The sequence below is a fragment of the Staurois parvus genome, unplaced genomic scaffold (assembly GCF_062004578.1).
Source record: "Staurois parvus isolate SC_StPar_1 unplaced genomic scaffold, SC_StPar_1.0 ptg000155l, whole genome shotgun sequence".
Taxonomy (NCBI): Eukaryota; Metazoa; Chordata; class Amphibia; order Anura; family Ranidae; genus Staurois; species Staurois parvus.
In genome coordinates, this window is record NW_028317951.1 from 15,199,409 (window position 1) to 15,221,469 (window position 22,061).

The 22,061-nt window shown below is 43.2% G+C and overlaps 1 protein-coding gene across 1 annotated transcript in view; it reads left to right on the forward strand.

Annotated features, from left to right (window-relative positions):
• The window catches only part of CLDN11 (claudin 11), a 77,650-nt gene that overhangs the window by 8,507 nt on the left and 47,082 nt on the right, over positions 1-22,061 (forward strand). The gene's annotated exons all lie outside the window — the stretch shown is intronic.

Sequence of the window (22,061 nt, forward strand, 5' to 3'; positions counted from 1 at the left end):
CAAAGGCTTACATTAGCAACAGTCAGGGCTGACGTTATCAGCCTGCATGGCACAGTCCCATTAAATGCTCTTCTATCAGGAGACCACGAGTACAAATGAAGCTTTTCTTCTGTCTGTGCAAGACAAGATTTCATCCTTTTAGTATAACATCTCTGTTGTTCGTTGTGTTACCCTCCTGGTATATGTACTGGAATAAAAAAAGAATTACAAAATCAATACCCCTAGTGATTTCTGCACAATGCTATGCTTGTGCACTTAATTTACTGTGTCATTATTGATACCGATAACATCGCATTTATACCTAATGCTCTAGAGTAAACAAAATTTCTTCCCCGAAGCAAAGAACAATCATTTTGTCAGGTGCATGAAATGTGAAGAAAGTATGGGGCTGCTCTCTTATCAGACAATAGTATTAAACAAAAGAAAACCTGGGAGATAATAATATTCAATTATGACTATCAATAATACTGAAGACAGCCAATCTACACAGGGTTATCTTAGTTACTAAAGCTGTTCAAGGGCTTTCTTTAGAATTTGGAATCATTAGAGCAGACTAAAAGAGAACTCCACCTAAACAGTAATGGCAATCAGACTCTAAATTCATACACACATAGATTTCTTTCTGCTGGCTGAATGGAAGAAATCTATCCAATTCCTCCATCCATGCCAACCAGCTGAAATTCAGTCCACATGTGGCACCATTAACCTCTTTGCACTGGCACCTCCCAGTCCTTTACGGGTTTGTGATGCCAGGAGGCTGGACGGGGTTTAGAGTACCCTTCCGTAAGGCGCAGGTAAATGTGGCGGGAATGTGCAGGGCATGCGCTCTTGGCTCATCTTTTGTTCACATTGGGTACGCAAATATGTGCCCCCTCGGCGCCAAGGTCCAGCTGCCGAGAGGTTGCATATTTGTGTACGCTCGGTGTCAAGGAGTTAAAGAATAATTCCAGCTATTTTTACAGCTTGGACCAATGAAACTATGTATTCCATACCTGTGAGATCCCTGTGGAAGCTGAAAATAGCTGTATACATAGTTACATACTTAGTCTGGCTAAAAAAAGACAAAAGTCCATCCAGTTCAACCATTTAAAAAAAAAAAAAAAGTTATAACCCTACACCCACAGTTGATTGAGAGGAAGGCAAAAAAAAACCCAGCAAAGCATGATCCAATTTGCTCCTGCAGGGGAAAAAATGCCACCCTGATCCACTGAGAGGCAATCGGATATTCCCTGGATCAACTTAATCTATAAATGTTAGTATCCAAATATATTCTGTGTATCTAAGAAAGAATCCAGGCCTTTTTTAAAGCAATCCACTGAGCTGGCCAGAACCAACTCTTGAAGGAGTCTATTCCACATTTTCACAGCTCTCACTGTGAAGAAACCTTTCTTTGTTTGGAGATTAAATTTCTTTTCCTCCAGACGTAAAGAGTGCCCCCTTGTCCTCTGTGATGATCTCAGGGTGAATAACTCTACACCGAGTTCACTATATGAACCACTGATGTATTTATACATGTTGATCATATCCCCCCTTAATCTCCTCTTCTCAAGAGAGAATAAATTCAGTTCCTCTAATCTTTCCTCCTCCTTGCCTCTTATCAGTTTGGTTGCCCTTCTCTGCACTTTCTCCAGTTCCCCAATGTTCTTTTTGTGAATTGGTGCCCAAAACTGAACTGCATATTCAAGATGAGGTCTTACTAATGATTTGTACAGGGGTAAAATGATATCTCTCTCTCTGGAGTCTATACCTCCTTTAATACAAGAGAGGATTTTGCTCGCTTTAGAAACCGCAGCTTGGCATTGCATGTCATTATTAAGCTTGTGATCTACCAGAACTTCCAGATCCTTCTCCACCATTGATTCCCCCAGTTGTACCCCCCCCTAGTATGTATGATACATGCATATTCTTAGCCTCCAAGTGCATAACCTTACATTTATCAACATTAAACCTCATTTTTCACATAGTTGCCCAATTGAACAGTGCATTGAGGTCGGCTTGTAAATTGGAGACATCCTGTAAGGACGTTATTCCACTGCACAGCTTGGTGTCATCTGCAAAGACTGAAATGGGATTTTTAATCTCAGACCCTATATCATTTATAAATATATTAAAAAGTAAGGGTCCGAACACTGAACCTTGGGGTACACCACTGACAACCCTAGACCATTCAGTGTATGAATCATTAACCCTACTCTCTGAATATGATCTTTTAACCAGTTTTCTATCCATTTACATACAGATTTTTTCCAGTCTGTAGACTTTACCTTAGACATTAGTAGACCCCACTTCTCCAGTGATTTTCACTAGCTTCTAGGTCCCATGCCAAGAAGCTACCTTGCTGCTTACTGAACACAGGAGCAGGGGCGGACTGACCATTTAGGCACTCGGGCACTACCTGAGGGCCTGGGGTCAGTAGGGGGCCCCATGAGATGCCTCTGGTACCTTTCATAGGCTTTTGTGGGTGTGGTTTGAGTGTGGGCAAGGACACAGGGGCCCCATTATTTCCTATTGCCCAGGGGCCCCATGAGTTGTCAGTCCGCCCCTGCACAGGAGGTTGTCTGCTCGGCATGGGTGCTATTCAGAGCACCATCAATGAATGCAAAGCCTTCTCTGATTCCACAAGAAGGAGATTGTGATGTCCCCACCCAACCTCTGCACCTCATCCAATCAGAGAATACTTTGCCTTCATTGTGAAAATGCAGAGCAGTTTGGGAATGGCACTTGTGCGATGTGGGTGGCCTCCTGTGTTCGCAATGCAGCAGGGCAGCTTCTCGCTGTGGAGCTACTGGAGATCACTAGAGTAGCAGTGATTTCCATCTTCTACAGGGATCTTACAGGTATGGTATATACATAGCTACACTTGTCAAAGCTGGAGAAATATAGCTTGCCTGGAATTAATTTCTAAGTCTATGCTTACGTGTACATATATTATCTTGCATTTATTAAGAAGTAGTTGAGGTCACTTCCTGTGTCCCCAGTGGAGTCCTTTTACTGTGTAAGAAGTGTATATACTGATCTGCTACCTTCAAATCTCTTAGGGGCACATTTATAATTAAGAGTGGATATTCCTATCTGTTCTCCATTACACACTTCTTCAATACGTACACCACTATTTATTCCATTCATAAAAATTGGATTGCAGTATGTAGGTAGCTGAGCCCACTGATTTCTGTTTAACAGAACAGATACAGCTACATGATTGGAGGAGAGCTGGTCATGTGAGGGCTTTTCTCCATTTTTTTTTATTCAGCAAAATTTATTTTAATTCTATTGGGAAGCTCACAACACATTTCTAAGGTACATTGCTGTACTATAGGAATGTGTGTGTTTTTTCTAGGCAACTGTACAGCAGTGACCTATTAAAGCAGAGTTCCACCCAAAAGCTCCACTTTTCTGCCTCCCCCCACCCTCCGCTTCCACATTTGGTACCTTTTTTGGGGGGGGAGGGGGTACCAGGTTTTGACAGGTGCCTGCTCCCACTTCCAGCTCAGAACTTGAAGTTTGCCCCACCCCCTGTAGCCCTCTGGGAGCCCATGCACAAAGCACAAATAGCAGTTTTTGTTTGTGGTTCTCAGATGCAGTGCCATTCCACTTTAAATAAACTTAGTGACATAGTTATAGCTCTTAGAATAAATTGATATTAAAACAACATTGAAAATATGCATTTGAGGGGGGGGGGGGGGAGAAAAGGCCAGATAGAGGAATTCTAAGATAGCAGAGTTGCAAAATTATGGGTATTTAAAAAAAAAATGTAGGGGAGGCATATGTCCTGAAAATGAGAATGTTGGTTGTGTAACTGTGCTGATAGTTCTTCCATTCTCAGGTTATTTAATTCAATTATCTATTCTTTTATAGAGGGTATACACTGGGACTTCCAATATCTTGGTATTACCACCCTGACAGCCACTGAAAAGAAATTAAAGATCCCCTTCTTAAGCTTTGAAATAGGTTCTGGGAGCATGGATAAAAATGCTATTTGAGGGGTTTGGGCACTGTGTTTGAAGCAAAATGTAGGTCTCCTTTTAAAGCTCAACTCCCAGAAATTATACAAAGACTACCCTTGGAGTGGGCCCCCCGTACTCCTAGGGTTTACTGCTCATTAAGGCTGGTTTGCAGGAACAAGGAGTAATATTTAACTTATTCATTACTGTGGCAGTGTGACCGGTCCCATGTAGCCTATTCTCTAAGGCGCTCCCAGTTGTGATTGGGGTCCAGCCTCCTCTATGTAGAGTGCAGGATAAATAGCCCTGCATTGTACAAGATAACCCAAAGGACCACCTAAAGTGTGAAGCACCAGAGGGGAAGGAAGAGAATGCAGGTGCCAGCAGGAGCAGGGGTAAGGCAAGTGTCACAGCTTTTTTATCTCTCCCTAGAATTAACAAGCTTTTAACCCTTGCAGACCAGGGGGAGACCACTGCAGTTGCAAAGTTTGCCTAATTACTGGAGTTGGGCTTGATATCCAATTACATCTATTGTCCATCTATCAGATGTGCTCTTAAATGGATCTAAATCTAAACATGAAGATTTTATATCCTATAGGAAACATCTATAAATGTTTAATGTGCCTAAGCAGTACCCCAAGATATATTCCTTTTGCCTTGAATGCCCCCTGAAAAAGCACTACCTAGGGCTAAGCATTCCTGGGCCAGGAGCCTCACAACTCTATCTACATTGTAAGATCATCTAGTGCACTGCTGCCTATGAACAATAATCTAATGAGATTTGGAGTGATATGGTGACGTCACTACTGTACTGTTCACTGTAAGGGCTGCTGTTAGTAACCATGGGGCCCCATACAGCCTACCTGACAGGGCCCCTACCCCCCCAAAAAAAATATGTTCCTAGGATTCAGTTATGAATGAACACAGTGAGTGATCGGTTCTGCTTATGTTCATTCAGGATTGATAGGGTCTGTTAAATGTGCCATTTTTACCGGACCCTTCTCCCACTCTCCATCCTGAAGGATCCTAATGTGTGCTTGTAGCTACCTGTGGGAAGCAGAGGAGGGAAGCCAGCAGCACTGCAGGGTGGGGGCACACAGGGGGGCCTGGGCAGCAGGGGGAAACGTATGGTGTACAGGGATGGTCATGGGTGCGGTGGGGGGAAAGTACTGGAACCGATCCCCTGTATGGAGAGGAGAAGCCAACTTTCAGCTACTGCAGAGGGAGCCATACAGGAGATCGGTTCCAGTAACTGCCCCCCCCCCCCCCCCACACTGTGCTGACCACTCACCCTGTCCACATCTAATTCACCCAGCTGCCTGGACCCCCCTTCCGGCTCTGGGCCCTGTACAGGAGGACTGGTGGTACCCCCTTATCCATGGCCCTTCTCACTGTTCTTCTTTCTGGAGAGAAAGCTGTACCTGAGGACCAGTGGTGCTATGATCTCCCTGCACACATCTCCCTCCCCTGTGGATCTCTGCATCCTGTATCTCACCAGCTGTTTCTTAGATATTGCCCAATTAGTCATCAGATCACCAGTCATTGTGAGGTACCTGTTGAAAGGTTTAATCCAGAGTTGAGCTTTGGCTGGGGGTTAAGGAATTAGCATAGTCAGACAGGCCAGGTCAGCAACAAGTCTTGTCAGCAAGGTACAAGGTCAGATTCCAGAAGCGTGCTTGGAGACAGGCAGGGTCTTACACAGACTTGCAGCATAATACAGAATCACCACGCAAATAGAGTAGTCCGGGAATCAGGCAAAGTTTAAAAGTCCAGGAGTTCAGTATTTTAGTAGTATAGCACACACCCAGGGAAACAGATCCAACAATCGGGCACAGCGTGCAGGAAGTCCTGCAATTTAGGCTGAGCTGATTGTGATTTGGTTGCAGCTGGAAGGCAGGTGGAGCTTGACAGTCCCAGGAGCAGATGCACTAAGCAGGATATATGCTGCGGAGACTCAGATTCCCCAGTGACAGAGCAAACAGAACCACAGCACAGAGGCAGAAGAACCCAGTTGAAACCCAGGTACATGACCAAGTCAACAGGTGGGCAGCTCTGACTTAAGGAAGACAAGCCCTGTTTCTACCAAGGTGGGGCCATCACACAGAGAGACACATTGTGGAACATGGCATGGTAGGTCAGTAAAGGGTATAAACCAGCCGCAGGAAGCCCACGGGCAATATTGGTGGCTAGTCCAGTACTTCTGTCGCTGTTTTTTGGAGTACAGCTTCATAGTTAGAACAACTCTTTCTAGATTGTCTTTGGGACAAAATGGCTTTCAGATATGCTCTGTCCTTTTGATTAGCATTTCCTTAAATTCCATTGTCATTGTCAAAGGTCACTTTTCATCAGTTCAATGTCAAAATGGTATTTTCCATTACTTTGCTTCGGTTCGGTTTGCCAGCTTACCTTCCCATAGTGCCGTAGATGTCCGCTTGGTTGATCACTGTGTGTCTGAATGGACTGAAATGCTTATAGGGTGGCACAGACTTTCCTGTTTTACTACCAGCTAGAAGAAATACCCCGGACAAGTAACATATTACTTTTTCATCTCTGAGAGAAACTAGTTAGGAATTTTTATGCTAAGATTTTGTTCCAGTACAAGGTACTAGTGTACGAGGGGAAATCAATCCAAAGGGAAATAAATCAAAGTCTCTAAACAAAGACTTCTCATGATAACTGATAAAACTCGTGTTGTTCTAAGCAGTATTGAATTCTGTTTCATAAGGCGGCCTTCGCTGAATTCTGACAGCAGATCCAAGAGCTTGGCATCATTTTTGTTTGTTTGTATGCAGAGAGAAAATATTGAAGGCTGACTAGGACTGTCAAAATATAGCAGCTAAGATGCATTGTCAATTTGTATAATTATAACTGCAAACTGCTACAAATACATTTTTGGCAACACGATTTCAGACATAATATCAATATAGGTATGATGAATGTGGCTGTTTCACAATTTCTCAAAGGCAACATTGGAAAAAAAAAGATACGCCAGACATCCCTAATAAATTAGAGTCTTCAGCAGCTAACATAAAGGAGTGGACTATAAAGGAACAGTATATGTTTGCTATAGGGAATGCTTTTTTTCTTAATCATAGGTAAACGTGTGATGGTAGAAATATTTGAAGCCACAGTTACTGACTTCTGTTGTCTACAGCAGCATTTCTCAACCAGGGTGCCCAGGCACCCTGGGGTGCCTTGAGGTTTCTTCAGGGGTGCCTTGGCAAAATGTCCAAAAATTGCCCAAAACTTGTATACAAACCAGTGGGTGGAACAAGCCTGCCTTTTAGTTATACAAAGCCACGGGTTTTCATTATGGGCACACCAGCACCATTACGACCTTCTAGCTGCAGGTATCCTGACAGGCAATAACATCATCAGTTGGTAAGGAGGTTGTCAGTCGCCTGCACAACATCCTAGTTTGATCATCCCCTGCCTCTCTCTGTCCGTGCTGGGGTCACATTAGCTCAGTGTTGGAGAAAAACTGAGGGAGAAGAGAAACATTGGAATACTAGTCAGTACCAGTGTGCAGAAGTGTATTTGCTTTGAAAGAATAAATCACCTCCAATGTTGGGTGTCCTACATGTGTGGATGTTGTTGCGTTATACAAAAATATTAGAATAGTTTTTCATTTTGAATGGGGTGCCTCAAGACTCTCGGGACTGTCCATAATTTTAAAGGGTGCCTTAGGACTGTCCATAATTTTAAAGGGTGCCTCCGGACTGTCCATAATTTTAAAGGGTGCCTTGACTGAAAAAAGGTTGAGAAACACTGGTCTACAGGGCTGATCTGATTCTGGTTACTGTACTGGAACACGCATAGCATTCGTGTTTCAGTGACTATCACTGATCAGTGACTACATAGTATAATCAGAATTAGAAGGACAGGCCCAGAGGCTGCATTTTTCAAACCCTAACCAAAAGTTCTGATATTTCTCTACTCACTGATTCACTTACAGCTCAAATCCATATTTCCTAACCAAACATTACAGGACACAAAAATAATTATTCAGGAACCCAAGGGCTATGCTGCTGTTTTTCAGGAGCCAATGGGTTATGCTGCTATTTTTAAGAGATTGGTCATTGGCAAACAAAATTGTAAGGACAGCCCATTATAACCCCTTCCATTCCCAGCATACCTTAGTTTTGTGCTAGGGTCCTAGAAGAGAGAACATTATCTCTCTGCTCTAAGACGAGCTATGTGCTTTTCTATTTATCAATATAATTTTCCTTCAGACAGATTTCTTCAGGGGCTTCTGTTTGCTGCTTTTCGGATCAGCTAATCCTCAGCATAGCCTTGGAGACTGTACCAAGGCCCTGCCATGAGGAAAATGTTGGGCTGGTGTGTAATGTGTCTTCCAGCACTGGATTCTGCTAAAGGTGTTCACCTAGGCATATGATGCAGTGTGATGAGGCAGCCTCAGAGTGTTTTACAGGTCCAGGGCTGTGGTCCACCCACCTGACAGTACCCTGTCACTGAAGGCCAAAAAGGGGTATGCCCACCGGGAGGGTGAAGAGCCTGAAGGGGCATGTCCCTTTTTCCACACCCTTCTTCCTCAGCTAGGGCCTTGTTCCCTTCTGGAAGCCTGGGTGTACTAGAGGTTGCCTTAGGGGTTAACTCTATAGGAACAGATGTGACTGTTTGTGCTGCTCTTCGATGTTGTAAACTGAGGTCACTGACCATTTTTTGGTCCCCAGTGAACCACACTGAGCCTCGTATTAGATGAGACTACTATGCATGTTCACTGCCATTCACCCCCCACTGGCTCGCCACATCACTACCACCACCATCATGCAGACTTGAGCTATCTGCTGCCTCCAGTGATGATCACATTCTGCAGTTCACCCTTCATGCCCTAGCAGGAAGCTGAATCTAAAGATTCATTCAGGTACAAAATTTCTGTTTGGAATCTGGACAATCAGTCCTTGCCACCCTTTATCCAGGAGACCTTCTGAACATCAAGGGTGTCCTCTTACATGCCCTGATTTTTCCAGTACATCAACAGTGCCTGCATTTTGCTGTGGGCACTCACCATTACCAATGCGTTGCCTATCTTTTTGGCCTGTCCACTGTACCACAGGTCTTCAGCAAGTGCTAACCACGGTTTTTGCACTGCTGTACTCTCAAGGCATCACCATAGTGGGATATTTGGATGAGAGCCTTCTGAGAGAACAGTTGGCTCAGCCAACATCCAATGAACTGTGAAAACTCTGCAGAGATTCAGATGGCTCTGGAAATCAATGCTGGATCTGTCCAAGGTTTTCCTTCCCCTAGACAAACTCCAGATTCTTCATTCCCACATTTGGGCTTTGCAGTCCAGGACTAGCTGACCCTCCATTTTTGCATGAAGGCTTAATAGTGTCCTGCTTTGAGGCAGTTCTATTTGCTCAGTTTCATTTCAGAATGTTGCATCTTAATACAAGACAAGAGGGTGCAGTCTCTGAATCATCTCACACATCTGACCAGCATGACCAGGCTTGCCTTGGCATGGTGGGTCACATGTTTGGTGTTTGAATTAAGAAAACATTCCTCCCTCTGGTTTCGAAGGTGCTCATGACAGATGCCAGAAAGAGACTTGGGAGGAATCCTAGGTATCCTCTTGGTTGTCTGAGAAGTCTTGTATCATGATCAATATTCTGGAACTCAGGGTAATTCGGTTATCCCTTCCCATTTGGGCTGAAATTCATGTTCAGCACTTTCTAGGTGTTGAAAATTGTCAGGCAGATATTCTCGGTTTTCAATATCTGGAACCCAGAGAGTTGTCTCTCCACCCTGAGGTATTTTTGGGTGGGTGACACCAGACCTGGACCGCCTGTCTTCTAGATTCATCAACAAACCTAGTTGGTTTCTAAGTGTTCAGTAACATTTTATATACGTATTGTACAATGTCCGCTTTTTCCTTTCCATGAGCTATCTTTTATAACACATTGGGGAGAGTGCACTCAAAGCTTGCCCAGTGAGAACTGTGCAGGGTTTTGGTGGAGGAATTGATAAAGTATTACTGTCTATCTTGAGAGATTAAAGCATAGCCATATTGTGAATGAGATATGAAATATTGTTGAAAGCATACTCGGCTAACACTCTTGCATGTACTAGAAGCACAATGGGTGGATTAATATCATCAAGCACATGCTGTGATGAACTATATACAGTGAGGAACAGAAGTATTTGAACACCCTGCGATTTTGCAAGTTCTCCCACTTAGAAATCATGTAGGGGTCTGAAATTCACATTGCATTCCCACTCTGAGAGACAAAATTAAAAAAAAAAAGGAAATCACATTGTATGATTTTTAAAGAATTTATTTGTCTTGCACTGCTGAACATATGTACAGTATTTGAAAAACCTAAGAAACAGCAATAATTCTGGCTCTCAAAGACCTGTTACTGTGCCTTTAAAAAGTACACCTCTACTCCACTCATTAATCTAACTTAGTAGCACCTGTCTGAGCTCTTTAAAGACACCTGTCCACCCCACAGTCAGTCAGACGCCAACTACTACCATGGGCAAGACCAAAGAGCTGTCAAAAGACGCCAGAGACAAAATTGTGGACCTCCACAAGGCTGGAAAGGGCTACGGGGCAATTGCCAAGCAGCTTGGTGAAAATAGATCAACTGTTGGAGCAATTGTTAAAAAATGGAAGAGGCTAAAGACGACTGTCAATCTCCCTATCTCTATGGGGCTCCATGCAAAATCTCACCTCGTGGGGTATCACTGATGATAAGAAAGGTGAGGAATCAGCCCAGAACTACAAGGGAGGAGCTGGTCAATGACATGAAGAGTGCTGGGACCACAGTTTCAAAGGTCAATGTCGGTAGAACGGTTTCAAATCATGCATTGCACGGAAGGTTCCCCTGCTCAAGTCATCACATGTCCAGGCCCGTGTGAAGTTTGCCAATGACCATCTGGATGATCCAGAGGAGGCATGGGAGAAAGTCATGTGGTCAGATGAGACCAAAGTAGAACTTTTTGGTCTAAACTTCGCTCGTCGTGTTAGGAGGAAAAAGAAGGATGAGTTGCATCCCAAGAACACCATCCCTACTGTTATGCATGGGGGTGGTAACATCATGCTTTGGGGGTGCTTTTCTGAGAAGGGCACAGGACGACTGCACTGTATTAAGGAGAGGATGAATGGGACCATTTATTGTGAGATTTTGAGCAACAACCTCCTTCCCTCAGTCAGAGCATTGAAGATGGGTTGTGGCTGGGTCTTCCAACATGACAACGACCCGAAGCACACAGCCAGGATAACCAAGGAGTGGCTCCGTAAGAAGCATATCATGGTTCTGGAGTGGCCTAGCCAGTCTCCAGACCTAAATCCAATAGAACATCTTTGGAGGGAGCTGAAACTCCGTGTTGCTCAGCGACAGCCCTGAAACCTGACAGATCTAGAGGAGATCTGTGTGGAGGAGTGGGCCAAAATCGCTGTTGCAGTGTGTGCAAACCTGGTCAAGAACTACAGGAAACGTTTGACCTCTGTAATTGCAAACAAAGGCTTCTGTAGCTAATATTAACACTGATTTTTTCAGGTGTTCAAATACTTATTTTCAGCAGTGCAAGACAAATATTCTTTAAAAATCATACAATCTGATTTCCTGAATTTTGTTTTTAAATTCTGTCTCCAAGAGTGGGAATGCACCTACAATGTGAATTTTAGACCCCTCCATGATTTCTAAGTGGGAGAACTTGCAAAATCGCAGGGTGTTCAAATACTTCTGTTCCTCACTGTATAAGTGTTTAAATGGACATAAGACTGTTAGGTGGACACCTGTAAGTTATTGTTTTGAGCACTTTGTTTCACATTATTTGTTTTTTGTTGCTTTTGGAATATTACATTGTGTCATTGATCACCACACTGGATGTTTCTTTCTTTATGTTTCAATATTGTTATTGAGAAACAAGCATACAATAGCATAAAACGAGATGGCAAAAAAGTCCACCTACATGGCGGAACAATATATAGAATCACAATCATAGCACTGATAGGCACGCAAAAAGAATTGACTAACAATGGCAATAGGAATACACACAGAGAGTGACATTACCATCAAGACGTACAGGTTTCATCAATCAATAAACAGAGACTGAACCGTAGGAATAAACCAAATGTAACGAAAACAGTTCAGCGGAGAAAGAAAAAAAAAGAGACAAGAAAGAGAGAAAAGAAAGAGGAAACAACTCCTAAGGGAAAGGAGAAAAAAGGGGGGGGGGGGGCAGCTGTAAGACTCTCATGATACAGAAATGTAACTAATCCAAGGCTCCGAAGTTTCCTCAAATCTGGACACATTGTTATTGACAATACTTGTAAGTTTATCGTTTACCATTATCCAATTAAGTTTTTGTTTCACCCTGTCTAACGGAATCAAAGATTGTTTCCAACTTCTAGCTATGGTAATGCGAGCCGCCAGTAAGAGGTATAAAATTAGTTTAGTCGATTTTTTGGGAACGGCAGCGGGTAGTATATGAAACAAGGCCACTTCCGGTGATCTACGGATATTAATTCCTGTTACTGAATATATGAAATTAAACATGCGGATACAGAACCTACTCACAACTGGACATTTCCACCAAACGTGGAACATAGTACCCTCTTGACCACAGCGTCGGAAACAGCTAGATGATACTGAGGGGTACATTTTGGCTAGGCGAGTAGGAACCAAATACCAGTGAAGTAGCGTTTTATAATTGTAATCAATAAGATCAGTGTTAATCGAGATCTTTGATAAAGTATGAGCCGCGTTCCGCCATGTATCTAGATCTAATGAACTATTTAAATCCCCCTCCCATTGGGTCATGTAGGATAATTTAGTGAGGGGATCAACAATGGAAGCATAAATAATGGATAAACAACCTTGCATCATCCCATCTGCCCCACAGGAGACCTTGAGGGAAGTAAGCGCACAAGGTTCTGAGAGTAATCTAAGTTTGCTAGTGATAAAAGAGCAAAGTTGGTGATAACTAAATATTTCTCTGGGAGGCATCTGATATTTTGTCAAAAAATGTTGAAGAGACCGAGTGCGAAACCCATCTAAATAGTCTCCGATACGCAACAGACCCTTATTAATCCACCATTGGAACACTGATGGAGATAGACCTGGGGCAAACTCAGGATTACCAAATACTGGGGTTAACGGGGTATGTGGGGAGGAGAAAGGTTTGCGAGCCCGCCATCTATCCCACACCAATAATGAATAGGATAGAGTAGGACACAAAATAGGAGGACGCAATCCACTGGGAAGCCACATGAGAGTACCAATAGCATATGGATGGCACGATAGAGCCTCAATCCCAACCCACTGGGGGACATATCCCCTGGCCGTAGTACACGATAGTTGTGCTATTTGAGCCACCTGAACATATGCCAAGAGATTAGGGAGTCCCAAACCGCCATGCCTCTTCAAGGAGAATAAGGTAGACTTGTTAATCCTAGGGCGTTTTCCCCTCCATATAAATCTAGAGACTGCTGCTTGTAGTAATAACAAATCCCATTTAGGGACCATGATTGATCGCATACGGAAATAGTACAACAGTCTTGATAAAAAGGTAATTTTATTAGAATTAATTCTACCAAACCAGGAAAGTGGAAGATCCTGCCAGTCTAGTAAGTCATTTTTAAGTCGTTTGAAAAGCGGGAGATAGTTGGTCTTGTATAATGTCGATATAGATTTCATGAGGTAAATCCTTAGATAGGGGAGAGAACCAGGGGCCCACTGAAAATGAAAGTTTTCCCGGAGGTAACGAACCTCTGAATCAGGTAACAAGATATTTAAGGCAACCGTTTTAGACGAGTTAAGCGTAAGGCCTCAGAGAACCGACGAAACAAGTGGAAGAAACCAGGTAGAGACGTTCGAGGATTAGAAATATACATGAGAACATCATCAGCAAATAAGGCGCATTTATGATCCCGTTGACCAGAGTAGACGCCCGAGATGGTGGGATCAGCGTGGATAGCAATCACAAGTGGTTCCATTGCCAAAGCAAATAGCAATGGAGAAAGAGCACACTCCCTGTCTAGTTCCTCGTTCTATTGAAAAAGGGGCTGATTTATATCCACGAATGGAAACTTCAGCGGACAGATCAGAATATAGGGCCTGTGACAGCATCGTAAAATGAGGGCCAAACCCGAATTTGTCTAACGTCTGAAACAAGTAGTCCCAAGACAGACTGTCAAATGCTTTCTGAATATCCAGTGATAGTAGTAGAATTTCCCTATGTGATGACCCGTCCCAATTGGACTGCACAGCTGACAGCAAAGCTAGAGTCCGACGAATTTGGTCCGATGTTTGTTGACCGCTTATGAATCCTGACTGGTCATCATGAATATATAGGGCCAGAAATTTATGGAGACGTAGGGCCAGGATTTTAGTAAGAATCTTTAAATCGCAATTAATTAAGGAAATAGGCCGGTAATTGAAAACCATAGCGGCGTCATTGAGAGGCTTGGGGATGACACTGATGAATGCCCTATTTTCATCTGGGAGTACCATTCCCCCATCCCACAAATAATTAAAATAGAAGGCCATATGGGGCATCAGAATATCAGGGAAAGCTTTGTAATAATTATTGGGAAGTCCATCCGGTCCTGGGGCCTTATGAGAGGCAAGAGATTTCACAGCATTCCCGATTTCTTCACATGAGATAGATCATCTCCCTATGGGCCTCCTGCAGGGGGGGGGGGGAGCGAAACATACCCCAAAAAGGTGTCAAGAGAAGAAGAAGAACCCCCTTGGGCGAGCTATAAAGTTTAGTGTGGAAAGAATGAAATTTGTGGAGGATCTTACTAGGGTCTTGGGATAGCGAACCGTTATCCAATCTGAGTTTGGGGAGAGCCATCTGGGAATGTCTGGCAGTCAGCTTGCGTGCTAACAAGGTGCCAGGTCTGTACCTCCAAGTAAAGAATTTATGATTAGACCAACGAAGCTGTTTGTCAGCAATGGTAATAAGACATAAATTAAGTTCCAGTCGGGCCTGGTCAAGTTTAAGTAACAAATCTGGACTGGGATTTTGCTTACGTTGAGCAACCAGGTCATTGTATGACTGAGTTTTAGTGGTAAGTAGGTCATTTCGGGCTTTTTTAAGTCAAGAAGAAAGTTGAATAATACACCCCCTGACCGAGGCCTTATGGGCTGCCCAAGTAACCGCCGGATTCGTGTCCTCGTGCTTTACTGAAGTCAAAAAATGCTTGTAAGTGTGAGGAGATTTCCCGACAATGAGAGGGGTTTCCCAAAATAGAGTCATTAAGACGCCAGTGAAAAGCCATGTTACCAGGTGTCCCGGATGACAAGGTTATAGAAACTGGGTTGTGGTCAGACCAGGGCGTGGAGAAAATTTTAGCAGTAAGAAGTCTGGGGAGTGAATGTGTATGAAGAAATATATGATCAATGCGAGAAATAACTGTTATGAGCCCTGGAGTAATGGGAGTAGTCTCGTGAAGTAGGATTAGCCTCTCACCACGCATCAATAAAGTCATATTGATATATTAGTTGGGACAACTTACGGCTCCATCTAGAAGGAGGCTGAAGTGTGACGGTTTGGGAACGATCCAGAGTCTGGTCCAGTGCTAAATTGGAGTCACCGGCCAGAATAACATCTCCCTCAAATTCCCCGGCCATAGTGCTTAGCAGGGACTCAACAAATTCCACCTGATTGGTATTTGGAGTGTAATAAATTAGAAAGGTGATTAGGTTTCCTCCCAAGTGGCCTTTCACCAGAAGATATCGCCCCTCCCTGTCCCGGATAATTTTAGATTTGGCAAAGGACAGTCGGTGAGAGAAGCAAAGGGCCACCCCCCATTTTTTCTCTGTAGCATTAGCAAAAAAGCAGACAGGGTAATTTTTATGAATACAGCGCGGAGAGAAGGAGGGGGAAAATGCGTCTCCTGCAAGGCAACTATGTCCACCCCAAGGGAGTGGTACGAGCTAAAAGCCTGTATGCGTTTGGAGGGGGAATTGAGCCCCTGAACATTGTGAGAAATTAGACGAATACCTCCTCTAATAGACCGTAGGGAAGACATTATAAGTAATTAAGAAGCTAAGCAGGATAGAGACCCTCCATTCCTGAAGAGTGAAAATGTTCCAAAGAGTCCCTAAATGTTGCCAGCTGACCCCGAAGGAAAACAAAGAAAGACAAAAAGAGAAAAATTGGAGAAAAAGAAAAGAGAAAGGAGAAGACATTCGGAACACAAAAGTCTGCATGTCAAGTAACCGTGGTACATGAAACAATACTGTATAAATGAATTAGACTATGTACCAGGAAAAACAGAGCAATAGCCCTGTAGTGGAATGGATCTACCCAGAGAAACGATTTCAGGGAAGAGTCTTCCAGTCAGGGAGAGTGCAAAGACACTCTCCGGCACCGACAGTTACAGTAACCCATCAGCAATAAATCAAAAGTTTAGTGCATATAAATATAGGAACAAAACAATTGAACCTTCTGAAATTATATTCCGCAAACAGATGTAATGCAATCCCCAGGTCCCCCCGCCAATCCCCCCACAACAACAGAGCAGCAGCGGCCAACACTTCCCAGGAGCCACAGAGAGGCCACCACTTATCAAAACATCACCGTGAAAAGTCCCCAAAAAGACACAGGAGTTCAAGAGATCTTCCCAGGTGGTTTCCATGACCCCTTCTTCTTAGAGTTTGGCATAGTCCACAATGGCGGGAGCAGCGGAGGTTAAGAAGCCGATCCTGTAGAGGAATGGGATGCTGGACTGCGAGAGATAACACCCAGCTGAAGCAACAATTCCTCGCCATCCTGGAATGTAGAAAACCCATAGGGCTTTCCATTAAGAGTGAACTGCAGGCGAAAGGGGTAGGCCCAACGATATCTAATGCCCTTCTGAACTAAGTGAGAGAGTAGTGGATTGAGTGATCGCCGCTTCTGGATAGTGGCCGGAGAGACATCAGTAAAGATTTGTATCTTGTGCCCCGTAAGCTCCAGGTCTGGATTCTCCCTGCCATACCTCATAACCGCTTCCTTGACCTGGAAAAAATGAGGCTTGACGATGACATCTCTAGGAGGCCCCCCTTGCCGGGGGGGGGGGATCATGCTCTGTGAATACGATCTTTCTCAAGATGAAGGTCATCAATATCGGGCACAGAAGACCGCATGAGGGTGTGTGGGCGCAGCTAGTGAGCTCCTTAACCGACTCATGGAGTCTTCGAATGCGAAAATTGTATCGCCTGGCCCGATTCTCCAAATCATCAATTTTAGAGTATGCTTCCTCCAGGCGATCTTGCAAGTTGGTAACCATGTTGGAATTTTGGGAGACACTATGGGCTGTCTCATCAACTTTAGCCTCGATACAGTCCAGGCGTTGGCCCAAGACCTGAAAATCCTGCTTAAGGTCAGCCGCCAATTTTGAGGTAGCTCTATCCAGTTCGCATTGCAGCAAATCTGCGAACCGAGCTATCAAGGTCGCGTCACCTGAATATTGTGGTGGGTCAGGAGGAATTGTTGGCGAGGAGGCCGGGCTGTCATCTGCGGGCTCTGGACCACTATGCTGGCTGGAGAAGATGGCAGCGATCTCGCTGCTCAATGGAGAGGAGGCAGGGGAGTCACGGCCTAAGGAACAGGCCGAAGCCTGGGACTCTGGTGGTACAGGGCTGGAAGGTGACCGGGGGGCCACAGGGGGTCATTCACCCTAGTTGGTGACGCTGCTGCAGTCCTCCTCGGTCCAGTGAGAGATGAGGTGCTAGTTTTTTCCCTCTGGGGGAGAGGTGCTGCCATGGGACAGGCAGAGGAGGTGCCAGGAGCCGCGGGCACCGATCCGGGCACCATCTTGAGCCTCCCTGTCCCTGCAGAGAGCAGCATCTGGGAGCCTCCATGGCTCTTCCCCGCCATTTTCCCTGGCATATTACGGGAACCCGAGGTCCGGTCCAGGTCCGGGGGTGGTTCCCCGGGAGCTAATCAGCACTGTGCCCTTATGGGCTGTTATCGCCGCCGAAGGTGTGCGGAGCTATCGCTGGGACATCTGATCCCGGCGGCCGTGCATGCGCACTCCGATGTTTCTTTCTTTAATTAGTAATATTATTTTTTTACATTGGTTCTCACATGGTTGGAATAAGAGGTATTTTAATATTTTAGCATTGGGCTCATATGAAGTAGATGCTTCAGCTATGCTCGGATTGAACACTTGCAGAGTTGTTTTAGCTTTAAAGGTAAGTTTTACTATAGCAAAGGGTAGGGTTAGATTCATTATACTGTGTATGTGTGTGTAAAGTTTTTTTTTTTTAATACAGTATATTAGTGCTATCAATATAATATTATTATTTATTTATTTATTCAGGTACTTATATAGCGCACTTTACATACAGTATATATTATACATTCACATCAGTCCCTACCCTTAAGGAACTTACTTTAAATTACTTTAAAACTTTTACTGAACAATTCCATGCATCAAAGCAAAACCATTCATCAAAAATACTAATGCTACAAAGCAAACACAGCAATTTTGCTATAGCTAATTATTATCCAATAAGAAGATAAAAAAAAGAAAACGAAAGAAATATATATAATGCCTTGAAAAAGTATTCATACCGCTTGAAATTTTCCACATTTTGTCATGTTACAACCAAAAATGTATTTTTTTATAACCTAACCCTGCTTTAAACGTATGCACAACTTTATCCCTGACCTGTCTGGTGTGTTCCTTGGCCTTCATGATACTGTTTGTTCACTAATGTTCTCTAACAAACCTCTGAGGGCTTCACAGAACAGCTGTATTTATACTGAGATGAACCTCCCTAGTGGTCTGATTATGTCCATATTTCTGTGCTCAAAGCGGTACATTTTTTTGCATGGAAATATTTTTTTTTTTATTGTAGGCCTGTAATTTGTAGGAATAACTCACTGAAATCTGTCCAAACAAGAGTCTAGTAAACATCCCGGGTATGGTACAATTTGAAACAAGAAATCATAAATTATGATTTAATAAATAATCATAAAAAATAATAATATAATAATAATAATAAATGTAATTCAATAATATAATCAAACCAAAAACATTGAAATTTGAAATAGAGCGCCAAGTTCGCACATCACTGAGCAAAGTCGCAATATCGTTTTCAGTGCTAATGACGAATTTTCCCGCGAATCATTATCACGCAATGCTGCAAGTGGTTCTGATTTACTATTGCTGTTCTCTAGCCGGTCTAAAACCGATTTTGACCTAAAGGGACACTTTTTGGACGCCATGGACATTTCTCAGTTTCCAGGCAGAAAGAACAGTAAAAATGTAGGCAGGGCACAGGACAAAACACTAGGGACAAAATGTATGTGAAACGGTTTGATACAGTAATGTTTTACTATGTGATTTTAGTCTATTGAGTGAATGTCACTTTTTGTCATTTTCAAATTTCCCGCCGTTCCGTCCCCGTACGTCCCGACGCTCTCAGGGGATGGAACCCAGAAGACAGATGTAGGCATCCTCCGGAGGACATTGTCGGGGACACTGCAGGAGGGACATCGCGGGAGCGCAGGACAAGGTAAGAACAGATCCCTGAGCAGCGCCGCATGGTAAGCCCGAGTGTAGCTCGGGGTTACCGCTTTTGGTACTGAAACTTTACCCCGAGCTACACTCGGGAATACCGCCAGGGAGGTTAAATTACACACAGGTGGACTCTATTTACTAATTAGGTGACTTCTGAAGGCTATTGGTTCCACTAGATTTTAGTTAGGGATATCAGAGAAAAGGGGGCTCAAATCAAATGCATGCCACACTTTTCACATATTTATTTGTAAAATTTTGAAAACCATTTGTCATTTTCCTTTCGCTTTACAATTATGTGCCACTTTGCAATGGTTTATCACATAAAATCCCAATAAAATATATTTACCATTTTGGTTGTAACATGACAAACCGTGGAAAATTTCAAGGGGTATGAATATTTTTCAGGACACTGTATATGAGATCGGAATACTTTGAAAGACGAATAGAATTAAATTTAACATAGAAGAATGCAGGGTTTATATAATCGTATCACTGTTTAGTAGTAGATAAAAATCTTGGATATTATAGGAGACAACAGTATCTACTGCCTAATGAAATTTAAAGTAGACCTTTACACCTGCGTGCACTGGGTATCCTTGTTTTCGTCCCCTTTCTCTGCAATTTAAAATTTTTTTTTGCATGTTTTCAACTTTTTACTTGTTTTTTTGTCCACCCTAGCAGCAATTCCCACCTAGACGAGAATGACATCTCTGCACTGAAGCTTCCTAGGATATGTATAACACATATTCCAAGAAGCTTAACTTTCCATTCTTGGGGCCAGAGGTGGGTGGACTTGGTACACATAATAGGAGCAGGGCCCTCCTAACCCTCTTGTATTGAACTGTATTATTGCTGTATTGACAATACAGACAGAGATCCTCCTGCGCAAAAGGGAAATACACCTACTAGAAGCTGCCAGCACTTAACCTGCTACCCAAACAGTGTAAATATAAAATGATATATAGTGCAGCGCTCAAACCTAACTCAAGTACTACAATAACTGTGCTCACATGCAATAGTGACACAAAATTAATCAAACGCAAATCATTAGGTGAAATATCCTGATTTAAAAGTGCCACTCTATATTAATCCCTATCCCTTCGTGCCCACGTGATCAAACAAATATATATAGAAATAAATAAATTCTTATTTAAAAAAATAATTTTCACAGTGCTCCAAGTGTAGTGACGTGACCACACTTTTATATATTAATCATACAAGTCCAAAGAAAATGTCCATAAATACTAATGGTAAATACATGCAATGGGCAAAAAATGTGCAAGACAAATATGTTCTTGTTCCACAGCAGTGCCACTCTTCACCTCCTAAGGCTAGATTGCCTCCTCACCTCCTTACACTGACCCCTAAGGTCCAAACAGCTTTCAGGATCACTCTGGATCCTTATCCCCTGGAGATCAGCACTTCTCCTGCCGTCGTGGATCACTTTAGGGTACTCTGATGCCCAGAGGAAGTCACGAGTGACAGTGACGTAACGCGTAGGCACGTTAGCACGCCAACTTCTGGTACACGGTGACGCACTTCCGGAGCCAGCCGCCATCTTGGTATACCCAGGAAGTCCTTCTGAGTACATGCAGCACACCCACATACTGGCTAAGGAAGAATATGGACATATGTGAGTGGCTATATGTTTGTGAATAGTACCATTAAAGTGTTTTTTGGCTCTAAATACTGCACTTAGAGGATTCTTCTTTCCTGCTCACTGGGTGGTGAGCAATTATTCTCTAGAGGCTTCTGAGTGGGGGTAATGGAAGTACCCTAAAGTGATCCACGACGGCAGGAGAAGTGCTGATCTCCAGGGGATAAGGATCCAGAGTGATCCTGAAAGCTGTTTGGCCCTTAGGGGTCAGTGTAAGGAGGTGAGGAGGCAATCTAGCCTTAGGAGGTGAAGAGTGGCACTGCTATGGAACAAGAACATATTTATCTTGCACATTTTTTGCACATTGCATGTATTTACCATTAGTATTTATGGACATTTTCTTTGGACTTGTATGATTAATATATAAAAGTGTGGTCACGTCACTACACTTGGAGCACTGTGAAAATTATTTTTTTAAATAAGAATTTATTTATTTCTATATATATTTGTTTGATCATGTGGGCATGAAGGGATAGGGATTAATATAGAGTGGCACTTTTAAATCAGGATATCTCACCTAATGATTTGTGTTTGATTAATTTTGTGTCACTATTGCATGTGAGCACAGTTATTGTAGTACTTGAGTTAGGTTTGAGCGCTGCACTATATATCATTTTATTGTTGCTGTATTGTCTCCCGTTATATTGTAAAGCGCTGAGCAAACTGTTGGCGCTATATAAATCCTGTATAATAATAATAATAATAATCAGGGGGCTGTCTCAATCAAGTTCCTCTGTATGTAAATTGGAATTGTTTTGTTAGCAGTTCCACCAAATGACACGTGTAGACTCAATTCACAAACCTGCAATGCAAAAGTAAGGATCTTTATATGCAGCCATGTGATTTCCAAATCTCATTGGGCTCAATTGAAGATAACCCCCTTTGATGAATAAAAGGATCCTTATTCTGGTGAGTTAACTTTGTGAACTGTGCCTCTTAGGAGTTCATCCTGTGAAATAGAGTTCACATG